Below are 21,498 nucleotides of genomic sequence, written 5' to 3'. Positions count from 1 at the left end.
GTCAAGTTTACTGAAATTTGTGTGCTTCAAGCAGTAACAATTCTCAACAAGTGCAGATGTTATGTGGCTTTCCCCTAGCAGTGCATAGAAAGATTAGAATGTTTTATCTGTTCGTGTATTTAATTTTTCATAACAGTGTAATTGCCAAGGTGTCTTTGTGCTCTGAGTAATTTTAGGTCATTTTGTTGCCCTCTTGGGATTTGTTAGAAATGGTCTTGGGATTATAATTGATAAAGTTTGTGACTTGGTGAGGCAGTCATAAAAATATCCCTGTGTTGAAGGTGTAGAAGTTGAATAGTTATGGATTTATTAAGATTGATTTGATCTTTTGATAGAAGGAATAAAATATCTGAAGTGGCAGCATCGTCACTTAATCATGATATAAACATGCCCCAAAACAATGAGTGCATGTTTGTTTGTATTTATTTATAACACGGCTACTATCTCAGTTTCCTTACCTATAAAACGAAAGTTATAAATACCTGTTGACAAGGTTGCTTGTGAGTTTCAAATACAGTAGTAAAGATCTAAGTTCTCTGATAGGTATGTAGGTTAGGCAAATTTAAGTAGGCACTATTCAGGTTTGAGGAAAAAATTAATTATCATAGCATGCACAGAGATGGTTGTTATTTCTGTTGAAAGAATAAAACTAATGTATAAAGCAAATTCTTCGGTACACCGGCAGTTGAGTTTTAAACATAGGCTGCTTTTCAAAGTCTGTGTCAGTAATGAGCAGTTAGGAAGCATGCTATAGGGTTTTGATATCTGGTTTCATAAAAACAGTGAAGCAAATAAATTGATGTTGCCAGTATTTAGATAGCACAATAACACATGTACCATTCCAAATGTTTTTTAGTAATTACTATAAAACGTATTTTTAAAATTAGTTTTATGACATACCACTAGTACATTCTCAATTTCCTAATAGTTCCCCTTCTTACCAGCTTTTATCAGATGCAGACCTCAAGTGTGTCCTTTGACTGACCCACTCTATTAGTTTTTAAATACATAAAGTCTAAAATGCCTCCAGGAGCCAGGCTCATGGGATTGTAGATTTAAAAAGCTAGAGCACACAGTTTAACTGTGTTCCAAGTGCCTCTGCTTAAGGTTGGAGGATAGAAAGCTTCAGCTTTTGTACATAAATCTTGGTAGAACAAAAGGAATTGGTTTGAAAAGATTTGTTTTAGAGTGAATCAAAATGTCCTTTGGTTTTACGCTCTTTTGCCTGCAGCTCAAGTTTAGAATGTGATTTAGAATTGAATGAACACAAAACTTGATTTTATTCTAGCACAAAATTTTCAGTTGTCATCTTACTTGGGGGGGGGCGGTTTGTTTTTTGTTTTGTTTGTTTTAAAGAAGCTGTTGTAAATCACCACAGAGCTTTAAATACATATAACTTTTTGGTCTCATGTAAAATGTTCCTAAGAGGAGTCAGCTTTGGTATTAGTCTGTATGACAGATACACAGATACAGCATGCTGCCTTAAGATATGGAACCACACTCTGGCAGGAATACTGTAGGATATGAGCTTGTCACAGAACAGGAAATATGATGATTCTATAAGGTGTTAGCTGAGGATATTTTTTAAAAGAAAAATTCTAAATAGAAAAGTTGAATAATACTAAAAACTGTGAGCATGAGATTTTAGAAGTATCAGCAGGAAGATGGTACTTGTACTGAGAGAGGACCTGGGAAACGTCTTAGGTAAAGGATGGAAGTATACTGCATAGAAGGGGTGGCAAGACAAGGATATTAGAATTCACACAATCAGTGAATTCGATAGACCACCCACCAGTAAGGGTAGAGCCATATTTTTGGCCCATCTCTTGCAAGTATACAGGACCATGAAGCATATATTTTGTGTCTAAACCTCATTTCTAGATTTATCTTCTAGTATTTTTTTTTTTTTTGCTACTGAGATCTCTTTACCTGCTTTAAATTTTATTTAGTTGTGTGTATTTCTGTAACCCAGATTAAGTTCATTTTAGAATAAGATGTGGCATAAAGGCTTGCTTAAATATTATATTTCTTTTAAATAAGGTCATAGTTCTATTTCCTCAAGAAACTTTTGTTCTTAACTCACAATCATGTTGGATTTCTAGGACAAGAATATCAAATTGTTAGTACCTTTTAAATAGTTGCAAATGTTTTCCCCTTCCCTTTTAAATAGTTCTCTCTCTCTCTCTCTCTCTCTCTCTCTCTCTCTCTCTCTGTGTGTGTGTGTGTGTGTGTGTGTATGTATGGGGGCAGGAGGAAAAAAAGTAGTAATCTGAATTTTATCTTCTTTGGGATTTTGAAGTGTTTCAACAAACACAAATTGATATTTTCAAGAAAATTTTCCTCAAATGATTGAATTATTGTGTGTATTTCTGTGATTTCAGTCTTAAAGGAGTAATGATAAATTCTCAGCTAGATCCTTATAATGTTTAGTTACAGTTTTAATTTTTGGTTATTGATTTGTTCATACTGTATTTGTTGAATACCTACTATATATGTATGGACTGTGACAAGGGCTACCATGTCCAACATGGCAGGCACAGTCCCTTGCCTTGTGGAGTCTCCAGTCTCCCCAGGAGGTTATCGATTTGGGGATGGGCAATTACAGTTTTCTGGGGTAGGTCGTGGTTAGAGCTTTTTATGAGAGGGACAGGCTGCCCAACCTAACACTGGCCTCAGAGAAGGATTCATGGAGGATTTGGCATCTTAAGTAACATATTGAATAGGAGTTGCTCAGGTAAGAATTTATGGAGGTGGCTGGGGATGGAGGTAGGTTAGGCAGGAAGTAAAATACATACAGACACCTGGAGGCAAGAATGAGCGTTGTGCATGGAGGATCTGGAGGATGGCAGAGTCTTCTGGTTGGCGTGTGAAGTAAAGAAGGGGGTGGGCAGCAAAGAGTGGCAAGGAAGCTAAGCGAAAACCTATTCTTGAATGGCTTTGAAACCACGTAAGTACAGAGTTTATCCTAAGACAGTGGGAGCCATTGCTTTGAGAGGCTTACAGCAGGGGTGTAAGGATATCAGTTAGAAGCAAACTGGTAGACAGTGCAGATTGGATGGGACATGAGATTTTCAGGTCAACAAAGATGGTGGCTAGGTGTTGGGAGTGGGGAGCTGATTTTAGTTTGAGAGAGGGAGGCTGAGAAACAGCCTGTGTGCTACTTTTTAACATAATGAAACTCCTCCTATCATGTGATCCAGCATCTGGTGTTTTGGCCAGGCTGGTGGGAGTTGGGAGAGGGCTCCAGGAGAAATCTGCAAGCCCTGAGTTACCAGGTACCAGTTCTTACATATTTTGACTGTCTCTTCAGGAAATGAGAGGAGATTTTAGTTTTGTTTATGTTTGTTTGATATTTGGGGCATAACCAAACAGAATCATCTATTATATAGTTGGATACATGGACCTTCTAGGTTGGAGATAACAGATTTGGCAGTAGGGCTGCCAGAAAAAATACAGGACATCCACTTAAATTTGAATTTCAGATACAGAATCGTTTCTTTAATGTAGGTATGAACCATGCAGTATTTGTATTTTGTGAAATCTGGTCTTTTGGGGAGTCATTGACATTGAGATGGTAATATTTTTTGGTAACAGATACAGCTGTAATTCACATACTATGCAATTTACCCAATTAAAGTGTACAATTCAATAGTTTTCAGTCTGTTCACAGGGTTGTGCAACCATCACCACAATCAATTTTAGAATATTTTTATTACCTCAAGAAGAAACCCTGTACCACTTGCTAGCTATCACCCCCCAGTCCCTGCCTTCTTGCTCTCACCCCAGCCCTAAGCAACCACAAATCTGCTTTCTGTCTCTATATATTTGTCCATTCTGGACATTTCATGTAAATAGAATCATGCAATATGTGTTTTTGTGTGTGTGTTGGGGGGTGTGTGTGACTGGCTTCTATCACTTGGCTTAATGTTTCCAGGGTTCATCAATGTTGTAGCACGTATCAATACTTCACTCCTTTGTGTGGCTGAATAGTGTAGTATGGACATACCACGATTTGTTTATCCTTTCATCTATTGATAGATATTTGGGTTTTTTTCCACCTGTTGGTGGAACATTATAAATAATGTTGCTAAGGACATTTCTGTGCAAGTTTTTGTATAGACATATGTTTTCATATAAGTGTATATCTAGGAGTGGAATTTCTGGGTCAAATGGTAATTTTATATTTAACATTTTGAAGACCTGCCAGTCTGTTTTACAAAGTGGCTGCACCATTTTATATTCCTACCAGTAGTGTAGGAGGGTCCTGATTTCTCCACATATTTATCAACACTACAGACTCACTTGTAAAAACACTTGTTTTTATCTGAACTTTTGATTCTAGCCATCCTGGTGGGTATGAAGTAATAGTTCATTGTAGTTTTGATTTACATTTTCCAGATGACTAAATGATATTAACCATCTTTTCATGTTTCTATTGGCTATTCATATATCTTCTTTGGAGAAGCAGATTCTTGGATTCTTTGCCCATCTTTTTTTCCAATTGGGTCATTTTTAAAAAAATTAATAGACTACTTTTTAGAGCAATTTTAGATTTACAGAAAAATTAAACAGATGGTGCTGATAGCTCCTATATACCTTCTCCCCAATCCCTCACTCCCCATTTCTCTTATTATTAACCTCTTGCATTAATGTGATACATTTATCAATTAATGAACCAGAATTGATATGTTATTATTAACTGAAATCCATAGTTTACATTGGGTTTACTCTGTGTGTTGTTCAGTTTCATGGGTTTTGACGAATACATAATGTCATGCATACATCATTACATATTATAAAGAATAGTTTCACCTCCCTACAACTACCCTTGGCTTTACCTATGCCCACCCCCACCTCACCCCACCTCAGCAACAACTGATCTTTTTAGTATTTATGGTTTTGTCTTTTCCAGAATGTCATATAGTTGGAATCACACAGTAAGTAGGCTTTTCACATTGGTTTTTTTCCACTTAGTAATATGCATTTAAAGCTCCATCAAGACTTCTTATGGGCTTGCCCATTTCTTTGTATCACTGAAAAGTATTCCATTGTATGTATGTATCATAGTTTGTTTCTCTGTTCACTTATTGAGGAACATGTTCATTGCTTCCAGTTTTGAGCAATTACAGATAAAGCATCTATAAACATTTGCATGCAGGTTTTTGTGTGGATATAAGTTTTCAGATCATTTGGGTAAATACCAAGAAATGTGAGTGCTGGATCACTTGCTAAGACTGTGTTTAGCTGTCTAACAAACTGCCAAATTGGCTTCCAAAGTGATTCTACCATTTTGCTTTCAGCAATGAATGAGAGTTCCTGTTGCTCCGTATCCTTGTCAGCATTTGGTATGGACAGGTTTTTAGATTTTAGCCATTTTGGCATGTATTCTGCTTGGTGTTCTTTGAACCTTCTGGTTTGGTGTTTGTCATTGATTTTGGAGAATTCTCAGCCAGAATTCAAGTATTTCTTCTGCTCTTTTCTTTCTTTCTTCTCCTTCTAGTGTTCCCATTCCGTGTATGGGGACCTTGTGAAATTGTCCCACAGTTCTTGAATATTCAGTTCCCTTTTAAAATTCTTTTTTCTTTTTGCACTTCAGTTTGGGAAGTTTTTTTTAGCATATCTTCAAGCTTTCCTTGGCCTCATTCAATTTAGTGATGAGCACATCAAAGGCAATTTTCATTTCTGTTGCATGTTGTCTACTTTTTCCATTACAGCTTCTAGCTGCTCAAAAAATTTATTTCCTATCACATAGGTCCAAAATCTGTGTCATATCCGAGTCTAATTCTGATGCTTTGTCTCTTCAGACTATGTTTCTGTTGCCTTTTGTCATGCCTTGTGATTTTTTGTTGTAAGCTAGGCATGATGTGTCAGATAATAAGAACTGAGGTAATTAGGCTTTTAGTGTGTTTTTATGTTACATGGCTTGGAGCTAGGCTGTGTTTAATGTTTGCTGTAGCTGCCAGTGCCAGAAATTTCAGATTTTTTAATGCCCTTCCCCAGCCTCCCTCCAATCCAGTTGTCTTTGGGTTTCCTTTGTGTAGCTCTCTCATTAATAAGCCACGGTTATTTTATTAGAGTCCTGTTGATGGTGGTAAGTTGTTGGGGAGAGGAAGTGTTCTATAATCTTATAATTGAATGTCAGTTTTTTAGTGACCTGAGTTCCTGGCCTGTGACATTCAGAAGCATTTCTTAGTCTCTCTCTTTCTCTCTCTCTCTCTCTTTTTTTTCCCCTCTCTACTAGTCAACTAATGTACTAGTGAGGCAAGAATGCTAGAGGGGATCAGAGTTGTCTCTTTACTCTTTTCTCAGGTCAAATAAGGCTCTGGGAAAGCAGTTTCCCTTAGAGGACAGGCCTTTGTTATGGAGAGAGCTCTAGGTATAAGTATTCTGTAATTGTTACTTTTCCCTTCCCCCTGACTTGGACACTGGGGATTTTTTCTCCTAACTTCATCCCTGAGAACTGCGTTGGGCTCCTGGAGGAAAGTGTGGGGGACCCTCTAAGACTGGGCCCCCAGGAGTTTTTAACTCAAGGTAGTCCACACTTGATCACCAGCAGTTCATCAAAATTAGCGTGTAAGTGTTAATACAAGTCACTGGATCCAGCAGCTTCTGTTCCTTCTTGACTGATCTGAGTTGTGATTCTCTGTATTCCCCCATCTCTGCAGAATTTGGGGTGGTAGTTAGCCCTGTGACTTTAATTTTCTGCTGGATCTAAGTCATTGAATTTTCAGTTTGTTTAGGTTTTTTGTTGTTTATGAGGACTGGAATAATGACTTCCGAGCTGTTTACATCCTGAAGCTGAAACCAGAAGTTTCCCTTTGCCCACTTCCTAATATGGTTATTTTTCTTTTTATTACTGATTTGTAAGAGTTTTTTTATGCCTTCTGGATACAAGTTTCTTACCAGTTTTACCTTTTCACTTTCTGGTCGCAGCCTTTAATGGCTTTATTCCTCAACTTGAAGACTCTATAAATTAAATAAAGTGAGCTTTATCTTCTTATCTGGTCCATTTCACTCAAAGAGAGCCTGGACGCTCATCAGAGACCGTCATACCCCTCAGAAAAAGGTGTCATGGTCATGTCATGATTTTTTTTCCTTTCCCTTACAAATAGACAAGTTTTTAAACTTGTTTACCAGCCTGCTATAAACCACAGTGGTACATGTAACCAAGTTCAGGTGACACTTGGAAGTGTCATAAGAATCTCTTGGTTGCTTACCCATTTACCTTAATAAAAGCAAACACTTTTTTGAGGTAAAACAAACTCCTGGTTTTGTTTATCCACAATTTAAAAGAAATATCCACTACTTAATATCAAGGAATAATTATATCTGTAATCTAAAATATCCAGTTTCTCTTCTTAAACATGTCCTGAAATTTTGTTTTTAATGAGACACGTGAACCCAGGCTTATCAGTTGACTAGCAGATGCAGAGTTGAGGGATAACTTGGTGGGAGTTTCTTTTGAGTCTCCACATAAATGTGAATTCATGAAAATTTTAATGCTTGTGAATCTAGATTGAATTGTAAAAGTGAAAGTCTTACCAGTCTTAAGTCTAAATAAATCCTGAGCAGATGCTCATAGAGCAACCTGCGGACAAGAATCTACTTTTAAACATTTCACATCTCCAACTTCGAAACTTCAGAAAATGAAACACCAGTTTGACACTAATGCTTGATCTAGATCTTTCAATAGCTCAAATTTTCGTAATAATTAGAAATTACTGTGAAATTAAGAGGAAATGTCTTTGGAAAGTAGTTATTTCCAAGATAATTGATGCAGTCAAGCTATTAAGAAACAAATAACTTTATCGAGCTGTGGTTTTATAAACTCATTTCTGTTCAGGCACTTTTTTCTTTTAATTTTGAAGCAATGAAAGCATCATACGGGTGGTGAGAAACTGATATATACATAGTAGTGAATAAGATTCAAGGCTGAAAGACTATTTTATACGATACTCCCTGGTACAGATTGTGCTGTTTGGGGAGGGGAGAGGCAGTGTTAGATTCAGAGAGTGAACACACTGGAGAGGTTATGTTACTTGCCTCTGAAATATCATTTGCCTTGGGTGGGAGGAAAGAGAACAAGACAGCTAGACATTGCGAGTGATCTGTGGCCACCTGGTCTGACAGAGTGGAGAGTTAGGGATCAGCAGCTGGTAACACTCCTTGGCCAATCAAAGGTAATTGTCCAGCCAGCGCTGTTGGAGAAGCTAAAGTTAATTCTTAGGTTATAGTTTACATTTTTTCAGGCACAGAAACACGTGAGGTCTGCTGAAGGTATGAATTCCTGAGACCCTGTGTAAATTGTTGCCTTTGTAACTCATACTCTCAAAACAGTGGCCATATGTAGCCCATCTCAGAGATCTGCCTGGGAGTAGGGATGAGTGAGTCCAGGAGCCAGGTGTATGAATCCCTGATGGGGCTGTGTCCTCCCATGTGGTCCACGTTTCATGTGATGGAACGGCGCCTTTTGGAAGTTATTGTGAGACTTAAATGGCTATTCAAATATGCTTGATTTGAGAACAACCATCTTACACTTATATTTATTCATAACTTAATAACAGGGAGTCTGTATGCTCTACAGAAACAAATGTGGGAGTTTCTTACCTAGAAATACCTGCCTTTAGAACAGTTCATTCATTAGAGTGCATGGAGTGAGGAAGTCTGTAACACTCTGTGTTCCCTTGTCCAAGCAGCCCCTGTTATTCTCTAATTCTAGAGAACAGGAATTCTAGTAGGGAAACATCCAGCTTTTCTAGGTATTATACCTCACAGTGGAGTTGCTGGGCCACAGAGATGTGCATCTCCCCCTTTACTGGGTATCAAAAAATTGCTCTTCTGAGTCATTGTATCATATCCAGTAGGGGAGTGACTGGCTTAGTGAAATATGTATTTGTAGTTCCAGTTCCCTGGGTCATCTTCCTTTATCACCCCAGTCTCTGGATTGTGCTGTTTTAGGATCCTGTCTTTAATGTCAGGGTAGGTGGCAGTTTGCATCCTGTTGCCAGGAAGGTGTTGGGCAGTGTGGTCCTGAGATTCCAAATTGGTTCTCAAAGGACATTTATAAGTCTCATAGAAAACTGTGGAAGCCTTGGCAGCAAATGAATGTTTCCAATATTTGTTTTCATTTAGAGTAAAATTATTTTAAAACATCATAATTATTGCCCTCTAAAATTATCTTGGGGTGGTCATATTTGTTTTATTTTCTTTTATTTAAATTATTTTTTCAAATATATAACAACTGTAATTTCAACGTAGGATATTTAAGCACCAATTTCTAATGTGCCTGATACAGAAAATTACAGTATATTTCTGATGGGAGTCAGCATAAAAGTGACCGATTGTTTAGGAAATACTAGGAAGTGGAGCCTAGACAGAGGAAGAGTGTGATGGAGTGGGCTGTGGCAGGGATGTGTGGACGCTAGTCCCTGCTCCTCTGGGCTGTGTAAAAAGTTGTACAGCAACACACATTCTGTGTAAGGAAAACTCAAGGTTAGAGTGGAAGTTCACATTGTAGATTGAAACATGCCTTTGTGGGTTGGCTTGCCACCATATTTAATAGTATTTTCTGAAGTATGTGTCCCAAAATCTAAAAGCAAATTAGAATCGCAAGTAAACTTTGTGTATAAACTCTGCTTGACTTGGGGGGAGAGATAATAATACTCCCTGAAGTTTAATTTGGTGCTTTAGATCCTTGGTTAATAATCATGAAATGAATGAAAGACTGAGTCCAATGTGTGGCTGAAGTACATAAATGTGATTTCCAGAGAGAAGAATCATGTACTTTCCTTATGCATTTGGGTCAAGTTGGGACCTTCTTCCACCTCCATTCTCTTTTCATTCTTTTCCTTTTTCTTTCAACTTCATGATCATTTCATCCTCACCATGTCTGTCCGTTCACCTCCTTTGCATTGCCTCGGTTATGGACGGTTGGGTATATCAGGTATCATTCTGTGTGTCCAGAAGCCCATGCTCTGGCCTCTCGCAGAGGTGTCTGTAGTCACGCTTCAAAGCTGGCTCTATGGAGACACATTGCTGGGCCTCAGATTCTGGCAGTGCCAAGAATGAGGTGATAATAAATAACATTATCTTGTCATTTTACTTCACAGTGCCTCACTCACCTTATATATAGGGTGAAGATAATAGTAGTACCTTCTTTATGCAGTTGTTTTAGGAGTAAATGAATTAACCTGTGAAATATGCTTTAAATAGGAGGTCATCATCATAGGTGGTATTGTTATTGTTACCATCATCACCATCATCATCCTCAATTTTTTGCTGTTACTGAACATGTTATTGAACATGTTAACCATGTTCAATTCTATAATGCCAGGGTTTACACCATTCTTTTTAATATCCCTTTGGTTACGTTGCTGCTTTTTTTCAGGCTGGTGTTTTCTTGCCTTAATAAACCTTTGTTCTTGCTTTTTATTTCCTTGCTCTTACTCTTTAAAATTGCAATGGAAATTAATACAGTCTATGATTAGAAATTCTTGAAAACATGCTTGAGTTGGCTAAACGTATTTTCTAACTTTTCCTTTCCTATAAAAATGTTGGGGAATATTTTGGGCATTAAAATGAGAACAGTATATTGAATACCTGTGTATTTACCACACATATTATGAGATGAAATATTACAGATTCCGCTGAAGTCTGAATGTTCCCCTTTGTTCTTCTTCCTTTCCTTCTGCCAGAGAGAACCTGCATCTTGAGTTTGTATTCACAAACAGTAAGAGATATTATTTTGCGTGTTTTAGAACTTATTATAAGTAGAATCACACTACATGTTGATCTTTCTGCAGCCTACTTTTTTGTTTAACGTTCTGTTAGATTTTTTTATGGTGATACAAATAGCTCTCATTCACTTGTTTACATTACTATATGTGGCATTATGCGACTAGATCACAAATTATCTCTTCTCCCATTGATGGATATTTACATTGAAAGTTGTCCTGCAGATGCAAGGGTCTTATATCCAGAAACACTATTAGGAATACTGCTGTAAGTAACTTTTGTTTACATTTTCTTTTTACGCATATACGGTTGCTTTTCTGAGTATCACATCTAAGAATGGAGTCTCTGGACCACAGAGATGTGCATCTCACACTTTATTAGGTATTGCCGAATTGCTCTTCTAAGTGATTGTACCATATTACAATCTGAGGGTTCCAATTATTTTACATCCATGTCAGAACTTGGAATTGTTAGACTTTAATTTTTGCCAACAGGATTGGTTTGAAATGCTATTTCCTTGTTTTAGTTTATATTAATTTGAATTACTAGCAGTTGACCATATGTTTATAGACCATTCCAGTTTCCTTTTTATATCCTCTGCCTGGTTTTTCCTTTGGTTATTTGTCTCTTTCTAGTCGATTTGTAGGAATTACTTTATATATATTGATAGTGGATCTTTTTTTTTTTTTAATAAATTTATTTTATTTATTTTATTTTTTTGTGTGACCGGCCGCACCAAGCGCACCGGATCTTTGTTTATATGCGTTGTCTATAATCTCCTGGTCTGTGCTTATGCCACTCTGGTAATTTATCGTAAGTGTTAAAACATACATCCAGAGAGATTCTTCTCTCTCTCTTAAATGCAGAAGCAAAGGCATCTTTATAGACCCACCATCTGACACAAAATCCTTAGCTCAGTAGGTCTTACTGAGAGCATGCGTAAGAGTCTGAGATAGATGTAGCCCCCAGCCCAGTTTGGTTTATTTTTATACGCTAGCTGTAGAGGGGTTCTGTGGGACTGTTTGCACTGGTCTACTATTCCTGTTTGGTTGTAAACATCTATGCAATGTATTTTTAGCACCTAGTGTGATTATGGGTGTAGTTCGTCAAGTAAAGTTTTCTTCGGGCAGGATCTGTGCATAATTTATCCCTATATCCCACATTGCCTAGAGGTATAGTGGGTGTTCCAGAGAGATTGCTTGATTGAAGGAACCAGAAAAGCCTTTCCTTCCAAAGGTTCTGTTTTGCTCAAATACTTTGTTTCCCTCTCATTTCACAAAAACTTGAGTGGCTGCAGGGAGGCACAGTAGTAGATGCTTATGATCCATCGAATTTGTTTATTGAAGTATCATGGCTATTCATAAATAATTGATGAATGTAATTTATTAAAGTCATGCCATAGGTGTGTCATCTTTATTCTAGATAAATGACAGTTAATAAAGAAATATTTCTTAACCCAGCTTGTTTAAAGTGAAAGTTATTGTTACCATTTCTACATGTGAGTACCGGTAGTAGGAATTGGAAGTGTTCTTTGGTGATCATGGTTTAGAATAATATATTATCAAAGGAAAGAATTCAATTAGATGGATTTTATAATTCTTTCTGTTTTCACATAAAATATTTAGATCTTTAACATTTTCAAATTAAGTAGTTTTTAAAAGTTTCAATGTTATTTGAAGTACTTTATCTAATTCTATGAATAAGAGACTAATGCAAATTTAATTTATTATAAGGAACCTAAAAGTTGATATTATAGGCTTTTGTATATATAATACAGAATTAATTTCAAATGATCCACTCTGAATCAAAAAAGTATATTACATCTTTACCCATCCATCCACCCATCCATAAATACATCCTGTGGTAATGCTCTTCACAGGTGTATGTAAGATTGGACTTTTCTGCCTCTTACCGTTAGTTATGGCCATGTGACTTGTTTAGTTAATAAAGCAGAAAAGAAAGTGAAGTGTGTCACTGCTGGACAGAAGTCCTCAAGAGCCAGTGCCTCATCTCCCACCCTTTCACCCCCCACTACTGACTGGTGATGTTCCAGATGGCAGAAGCCCTCTCCACCTAGGTCTGAGCATGGCAGGACAGACAGCAGAGTTGCCAGAGGACATGCCATTGACAGAAAGTGTCAGTGAGAATATAAACCTTCATTGTTATGAGCTACTAAGATTTAAGGGTTATTACTATAGTTTAACCTACTTAATTCTAACAAGTATCCTCACTCTGTTACATTTCAATTTTGTTTTTCAAATATGACTTACTGACCTAGAAGCTAAAATAAATGCAATTATTAACATTCCATAAGGTTAGTTATTTTTAAGTGGTTGCTATTGATTTGACAGTTGCACTGAAAAAAGTTAATATTCATTTCTCATCAAAATTTTGTATCTTTTCCTTTCTTTCTTGATAGACATGCATTTCCCTCCAAACCACTGTGGCAAGGCTGGGTAAACGGTGACGTGTATTATAAGATGTCACTGTTTTACTTGATTGTTCCAGTGTGCCATATTGGATCCTTAGTTTTATGTTCACTCTTCCTAGCTTTTGTGTTCACTCTCATATTAATGGAATGGAAGACAAATGTATCTACATTATGCTTACATCCCCATGTTTGGTTTACTAAATTTCACATGGTTATTTTTGTTTAGCAAGCAAGGGCTACTATCATTGTCAAAGTATAAAACACACACACAACCTCCCTTCAGATAAAGAGCTTTCCTAATTAAAAAAAAAAAAGCATTTAATATTTCACACTGTATTTCCATATGCATTTGGTGTTTTAATTGTAACTCCATTTTCATTTGCACTTTGGAAGCATAGCATCTTTAATTGCTTTTTTCCCCACATTATTTTCATTTCTGCATTTAGTTCAGTTAAAAGCTAGATTCAATGGTGTTAACTGCCAACTTTAAAAATAAATTTTATTTGTGAATTTAATTTTCTTAAATTGGTACATTATAAATTATCCAGATGATAAACATTTGATTTTCATTGCTTGATAAAGTTGACATCTTTGACTTTTAATCTGAATAAATATTTGGTTGGCCAAGATTGTGTGTTGAGAGAATTTATTAGGAAGTGTCTCAGGTGACTTTTTAATCTTATGTACTTCCACTAGATGGTGCTCATTCCTTTAGGAAATCTGAGACCTAGTTCAGGGAGATTGTCCGTTCTGGCATTGATGGGTTAAAAATAAAATAAGCAAACACAAGCCAAAGCAGTATGAGAAACTTGTGAAATTTTCTTAAGTCATGTAAAGAGCAGTGTAACTTTGTGGTGGAGGTATTTACTGTTAATAATGTATTATATTTCCAAGGAATCAGTAATTTTATCATATGGCTCATTCGTATAAAACGTATTTAAATGCTCACTGTGCATTGTGTTAGCTGATGGGATGCAGTGGTAAAACACAGGCATGGTGGTCTTTAGCCACATGACCCTTAGAATCAGTGCTCAATCCCTTGAATACAGTATAAAATTGTAACTGAGATACGGATAGATTTCTTGTGCTTAAAGTAAAGAATGGGCAGAGAAGGGGCAGTTTGCTCAGATTCTAAGAAGTTTTGCTGAAGAAGTAACCACTGAGTTGGTTAAATGAGGTCTGAAAGTTGCTTAAGAATTAACCAGGTAAGAGTGGGTTAGAGGAGAAGTTTGGCAATGCTGAGCGTTGGTTACGTGCAGGTTCTTTGTCTGTACCCTGCTCGGTGTAACGGATGGATCTGATGAGCCTTCTGGAGACTTTTGTTCTTCATCTCTCACTTCTTTGATAATTTCCTGCACTCAGCTTTTTTTTTTTTTTTTTTTTCTCTCAGCTTTCTAGAAGTTCTTTTAGGTGGATATTGGTCTTTCTGGATTAGTAGTCTAATTTTTTTGTTTGTTTGTTTTCTGCTTTGGCTTTCTAAGAGAATTCCTCAACTTTTACTTTCCATCTTTCTATTAATTTTTTAAAAAATTTCCTGTCAAAATTTTAATTCCAGTAAATTTGGGAGAGGTCTCTGTGTTTTTTTTCCCCATAACATCCTGGTATTATTTCATGGATACACTAGAATAACATGATGTTATTCTGCTTGTTCATGAACACTTAGTAAATAGAATAGTTTGGTTTAATTTTAGTTTCTCTTCCTTTTGTTTACAATCCTAGCTTACTATGGGACTTTTTTTTTTTTCTGTCTGTCTGCTTGGTGTTTGTCCTGTTGGAGGCTTTCCTCTAATGGATACCAATTCTTGGTCCTGTGCCTATATTTAAAATAGTGAGGTGTTAAAAAGCTGATTGGAAGCTCTGTGTGCCTGGGCAGGCAGGGCCTGGTGACTGGTGGACTCTCTTTAAAGAAGGAGAGGGGTGCTGCTGGCACCTAGTGGGTAGAGGCCCCAGGGCTGCTGCTACACCTCCTACGATGCACAGGACAGCCCCCCACAATAAAATGTCAGTAGTGCCAAGGTTGAGAAACCCTGCTTTAGTGAAAAGGAATGAAAAATCAGCTACTGTTGTTTGTGAGAGGAGAGGTTGCAAATTTCAGAAGGTTGCTTTTTCTCCATGGCTTTTCTGGGTTTTTATGTCACAGAAACCTGGGATCTGCTGCCTGGGACATAGGTGGCTGGCTGCTTGGCATTCTGAGTAGGCCGAGGAAAAGCAGCTTCTCAGTATTTAGGCCTTCAGCACCTTCCCCCGACCTCACCCCTGCCTGGCATCCCCAAGCCGTGAGAATGACGGCATCCTCTGGGCCACGGTGGCTCTTTTCTATGCATTCTCTTAGTTTATTCTATTTCTGTGCTGTGGCTTCCTTTTTCTAGAAATCTGTTGAACTCTCTAGTCTTCTGACTGCCTCCATTCTTGTCTTTTTTTTTTTTTTAATTAAAGAAAATATTGGTACATCTTAGGATGGAGAAGAGATCCATATCTGTTATTAATTATTAAACCTTGTAACCGTAACTTTTATTGCCATTATCATAATCCATCAGCTGCTTATACCGTAAATTATTCAGTCATTTTCTTATAGTTGGACAGAACAACTTTTTCTTATTAATTCTTAGATTACTTTGAAATATAGTTTATCTATAGGAGCAATAGGGTAAATGCTTGAGTCTTTATCTTACAAATTTTCTGAATATTATTTTGGTACTCTAGCATCCTCCACAGTTAATCAGTAATAGTTTTTTTTAGTATCATTATGAACTCAAGGATTTTTGTATATTTGACAGGTTTCAATTCACTGCAGTTATCATTGTTTTTGATGCTCAGGTTACCCCATCTTAGGCCAGTGGGAGCCCCTTCAAGTTGGTCCCTGTTTTTGTGTTTTTGTTTTTTGACACAACTCCATTAGACTTTGATTGTATCTTTGCTTTTTGGCCTGACAAGGTGTGTCAGGCTTATTTTACACATTTCCTGTCCCTGTGTATTTTAAGATAGATTTCTAGAATTGAGGCTTTCTCTTTTTTATATACTGTTTATCCTTACAGTGACCCATAGAAATTCCTTTACCCTGCTTTTCCTAACTTCTAATTTAAAAGTACTTTTTTTTTTTTTGCTCCCTGTTTGTACCAGTAAGGTAATCGATGGGCTTATTTATTTTCCATATTATCTCTGTTCTCCTCCTAATTTCTGATAGTTGTATTTGATCCACTGCCAGATCTTGGAAGAGTTACATTCTACATTGTACCTTTAGATATCAAGTGGTAGCCATCAGTCCTTATTCAGAACCTTCTCTAATTGTTTTAGAAATTTGTTCTCTAGTAGCTTTCATCATGGGTAGGGCTCATGGAAACAGTTTTTCCCAAGCTTTACAAGGTTTTCTTGTGATCTTTACATTAATATTTGAGGATCAGTTTGTCTAAAATTAAAATTCTGTGTTCACATTTTTTTTTTTTTTTTTTTTGCAATATCTAAAGTATATTACTCCAGCTTCTGGCATAAGGGGTCCTTGTCTAAGTCTGATGCCTATATAACTTTCTTCCCTTAAGTGTTTTTGTCTTGATCAAAGGATATTTTTCTTTTTCATTTTGGATCCGTAAAGTATATCCCTCAGTGTTGATTGTCATGTGTCAGTTTTCCCAGGTATTCATTGTGTCCTTTTAATCACGTATGTTCACCTGCTTTTATTTCATGGTCATTTTTTTTTTAATTCCCCCAGAACCCCATAGAACCCCCTCAGTTGCTGCCTTCCTTCTGACTCCCCTTCCTAAGGGTAAATCACTATTCTAACTTGAAACTGTATGAATAGCTTTGCCTGTTCTTGGAAGTTTATTTAAATAGAACCACACGGTATATATTTGTGTTTGTCTCCTTTTGCTCAAATTATGTTTACGTGATTCATTTATGTTGTAATTAGATTAATTCATTTTCTGGCTGGATAGTATTTTCATTGTGTAAGTATAGCACAACTTAACCATTCAACTGCTGTTGGACATTTTGACTGTTTCTGATTTTTGACATCATGTATGATGTTGCTGCTATAAACATTCCTGTACAGATCTTTGCCTTGTATGTGTTCTCAAATGGCTAGAAGAGAGGAGATCAAATGTTCTCATCAGAAGAAATGATGAAGTTTTATGATGATGAATATGCTAATTACCCTGGTTTGATCATCACACATTGTATACATGTATTGAAATAAAACTCTGTACCCCACAAATACGTACAATCAATATATTTCAGTCAAAAATAAATTCCTTTAAAAAAATTAAGATTATTTTCTACGTGGATACTCAGTTGATGCATTACCATTTAAAGGGAGCTACATTCCCTGTAGCTCTGCAGTACCAACTTCCTCATTAATCTAGTGTCCATACATGCATGGGTATGCTTATGTACTGCCCGTGCTTTTCTGTTGTTCTGTCCTTATGTCAGTGCTACAGTGTCTTATTTATGGAAAAACCTGTTGGATTTTTGATTGTTATTGCATTGGATTCATAGTTCAATTTGGGTAGAATGGATATCTTTACAATACTGAGTCTTGTGATTCACAAGTATGGTATATCTTTACATTTATTTAGGTTTTTAATTTCTCTTATTAATACCTTATAATTTTCTTTTGTAGATCTTGCATATGTTAGAGTTTTTTTCTAGGTATTAAGAATATTATTTGTTTGCTACTGGTATGTAGAAATACATTATATTGTTGCAGTATAGTGTCCTTTTATTCTGCAATTTGCTAAACTCTTTGAACTTTTGTTACTTTATCTGTAGAATCTTTTGTTAATAATGGCAGTTTTACATTCTTCTATTCTTACAATCTTCTATTACAATTTTTATTCTGTCTATTATTTGTCTCTAGCTATTGCCTTATTGTTCAGTCCAGGACTTCTAGTGCATTGTTGAATTGGTATTATAATACTGGAATTCACCATGAATTCTTTTCACCTTTTTTTCATTACTACTTGCCTATTGAATCTGCATCTTCTCTCTTCTACCTCCTGTGTTTCTGATCTGCTCACTCTAGTTCTACTTTAAGCAGTTTCTCCCCTGTCTGGTGGCCCTCTCCTTTTGGAAAGGAGAATCTGATACCACTTTGCCTCTCCTTGGATTATATTTTATTTAAAAAATTATTCAAAAGTTTTATTTCCTTTCAAACAAACCTTTGATATATAGGCAGGCCATAGTGTAGAAATCATAACATTCATAAGATTATTGAAAAGGTTAAAGGGGTTAATTCACATGAAGTACCTAGAACAGTCTGGCCATAGTAAGCACTCGGTGTTTGTTGGAGTTATAGCTAACAGTACTAATTAGAAAATGTCATATTCATTCATTTAACAAAATAAATATTTGAATAAAGTATTAAAGTTGGTAGTTAATAAAAGAAAAATGTAGAGAATAAGACTAATTTATCGCTAGTCTGACTCATTTTTTGGCAAATGTGTAATTAGATATACAGGAGTAATTAGTAATATAATAGGTATAATTTCTATGGCTCAGAAAGTCTGTTTTTGAATATTGAGTTCCTCAATGTTAGATTTATTTTTCTTCTTTGGAACTTGATGAGAAAAGCGTTATTTCATCTTAGCTAGACAATGAGTTTTCTGCTACCGCTCATTGGGAAATACTTGTTATACCCAAATAGCCTGAGTTAGTGTAATAGAATATTGATACGTCCACAGTAGCGGCTTTTGCAGAAGTAGAAATACAAAACATGTCTGTCTCGGGCAGATCAAGAGTCTAGAATGAAATAAGGCTTGTGCATGTGCTGTGTGGAGCTGTTTAACCTTCCTATATAAATCACCAGTGGGAGAAGATTGAAAAGGACTGACTAGTGTCTAACTTTTTTTGAGATTTGTTCATATTTTTAAGTCACAAATTTTACATCCCTATATTTAAACCACAAATTTTACATAGTGATATATTTATTACTACTAAATTTAAAAAGTCCGTGGTAGTGGAGATCCTAACTTGCATTTTGGTAGAAACATACTTTCAACATTCATAGGACAATTGGATTTGGTACCTTGCAACTTCATGCAAACACCTTGCCAGAGTCTGTGACGTGAACCTCTCTGTAGGCCAGTGAAAGTAACATTGCATCGTCTTAGATCTGGCAGTCTGTGATATTTGCAGAGATGTTAGCACATGCTCTTGTGCTGCTGGGATAGTGATGACTGCTGCTTTGGCAAAATTATTGAGTGCATCAAGGGAACAGCTCTGAGTCCAGGGGATGGTGGAGCCACTTGGTTTTGAATGCTTGGTTTTGAATAACTGCCTGAAAGCCAGAGGCCTGCCACCCTCCCCTTCTTCCCTTTCCCACGAGACCTGTTCTGGAACATGACATAAGCAAAAAGGAAGACAAGCCAGAAAGCAGAGACATAACAAAACTATAGAAAGTCTGCTCTGTAGAGAGACTATACAAAGAATGAATAAAACTGTACAAATGCAATGCAAGCATTTGGAATCATAATCCAGATTTACACAGAAGATAGGCCTGTGTCACCAATGATTTGTTTATCTGAAGATTCCACAAAATATTTACTTTGTCTGCCAAGTTTAAAATATGGTACGCTTAAAAAGTTTGGTCCTAAGGATAAACTTTTAACAACAGACCTGTTAAAAAAGATCAGTGCATGTGTAGAGGAGACCCAGCTAATTACAGTTTCTCTTTCCAGTGAGATAACATACTTTTGCTTTTTAAAATCTCTGGGCTCATTTGAAATGCCATCGATCCCACAGATTGGCCTACTTCACGTATTGCCACCAAGACTAACTAGCAATTTTTTCTTTGGCTATTAAAACATAAAACCATAAGGAAAATAGACTTTTCCCACAGCAGAGAATTCCGAGGTTAAAAATAAAAAAGGAAAGAGAGGTGGCATATGCAAAACGTTTCCCTATTTCCTGCTTCTGACTTCCATTAATTTCATTAGTTTCCATTTTCTTTTGCTCACAGGTCATCTGTTTGTTTTCTTTTTTCTTTTTTTTTTTTTTGAGAAAATTGGTTAAAAAGCAATTTAAACCAACTCTGATTAGTTGCTTGATGTCAGTCCCTCCACCTAGTGTACTGTAAACTTCAAGAATACAGAAACTTTGTTTGTCTTATATCCCTCCTGTATCCTTGTTGCTGACAGGGCACATTATCGAACACCTAGTAGACACTTATTAATTTGTATTTTTGTACATGTGACATTTTCAGAATTTTTATAATTTATGTTTTGGAAGCGATGTGGAATGCTGAATTTATATCAATCAAGTATTTGTTACCTCAGACTGTGTAGGTTACTGTTATGTTGCTGTTGTATAAATGATATGAGAGAATACCTTACTTAAGACTGTTACCAGAATCCAAAATTAAAAGGGAAAAATAAAGATATAAAGGATGCTGTCACAAATGTGAGCTGCAGTCAGATTATTGAGAATGAACAGCAGGTGCAGGAGAAAATGGAACCTCTAAAACTTTAATTGGTTTTTTTTTTTTTTTTTTTAAAGATGACCGGTAAGGGGATCTTAACCCTTGACTTGGTGTTATCAGCACCACGCTCTCCCAAGTGAGCTAACCAGCCATCCCTATATAGGGATCTGAACCCGTGGCCTTGGTGTTATCAGCACCACACCCTCCCAAGTGAGCCACAGGCCGGCTCCTTAAAACTTTAATTGTTGAAATAAGAAACTCAATGGATTTAGTGGCTTAAATAGCAAATTATATACAGCTGAAGAGAATGAATGACCTTGAAAATCTCTCTGAAGAAGATAGCAAGAAATGCGGCAGGTATAATAATATACCTATAAATACATTTTTATTATATATTCTGTAATATGCTATAATTATATAATAATAAAGAATGATAGAGAACATGAAAGAAATATTAAGTGGTATGAAAGAATGAGGAAGTTTAACATATGCTCAATTTGAAAACCACAAAGTGATGATAGAGAAAATAGAGAAGAGGTAATATTTGAGGAAAATGGCTACAAGTTTTCAGGAAATGAAGAAAAACCATGAGCACAACATACCCAAAACAGAGTGTGTGCCTGTGTGTGTGTGTGTGTGTGTGTGTGTGTGTGTGTGTGTGTGTGTGAGTGTGTGAGTGACGGTATTTCAAAAAGTTCATGGAAAAATAAAGTTAAAAGGTAATATAAATATTTCCATAAGCTTTTTGCAGTACCCTTGTATATGAAGGCAGAATAGAATATTATAAGCATCGTGTTTGGACACAATAGCATGTGAACTGGGAGGGAAGTGATATGATCTCAAGTGTTCTAAAGTCCATGTAGTGTTTGTGAGGGGGTGAAGATGGTGTGTAACTTTTAGACCTTAAGCTAAATATATATGGAAA

General features: G+C 36.4%; 1 protein-coding gene across 2 annotated transcripts in view; it reads left to right on the top strand.

The window, feature by feature from the left end:
* The window catches only part of MPP7 (MAGUK p55 scaffold protein 7), a 226,494-nt gene that overhangs the window by 90,176 nt on the left and 114,820 nt on the right, over positions 1-21,498 (top strand). The gene's annotated exons all lie outside the window — the stretch shown is intronic.

The sequence above is a fragment of the Cynocephalus volans genome, chromosome 6 (assembly GCF_027409185.1).
Source record: "Cynocephalus volans isolate mCynVol1 chromosome 6, mCynVol1.pri, whole genome shotgun sequence".
Classification (NCBI taxonomy): domain Eukaryota; kingdom Metazoa; phylum Chordata; class Mammalia; order Dermoptera; family Cynocephalidae; genus Cynocephalus; species Cynocephalus volans.
Note: the sequence above shows the minus strand (reverse complement) of the source record. Positions and strands in the feature narration are given on the sequence as shown.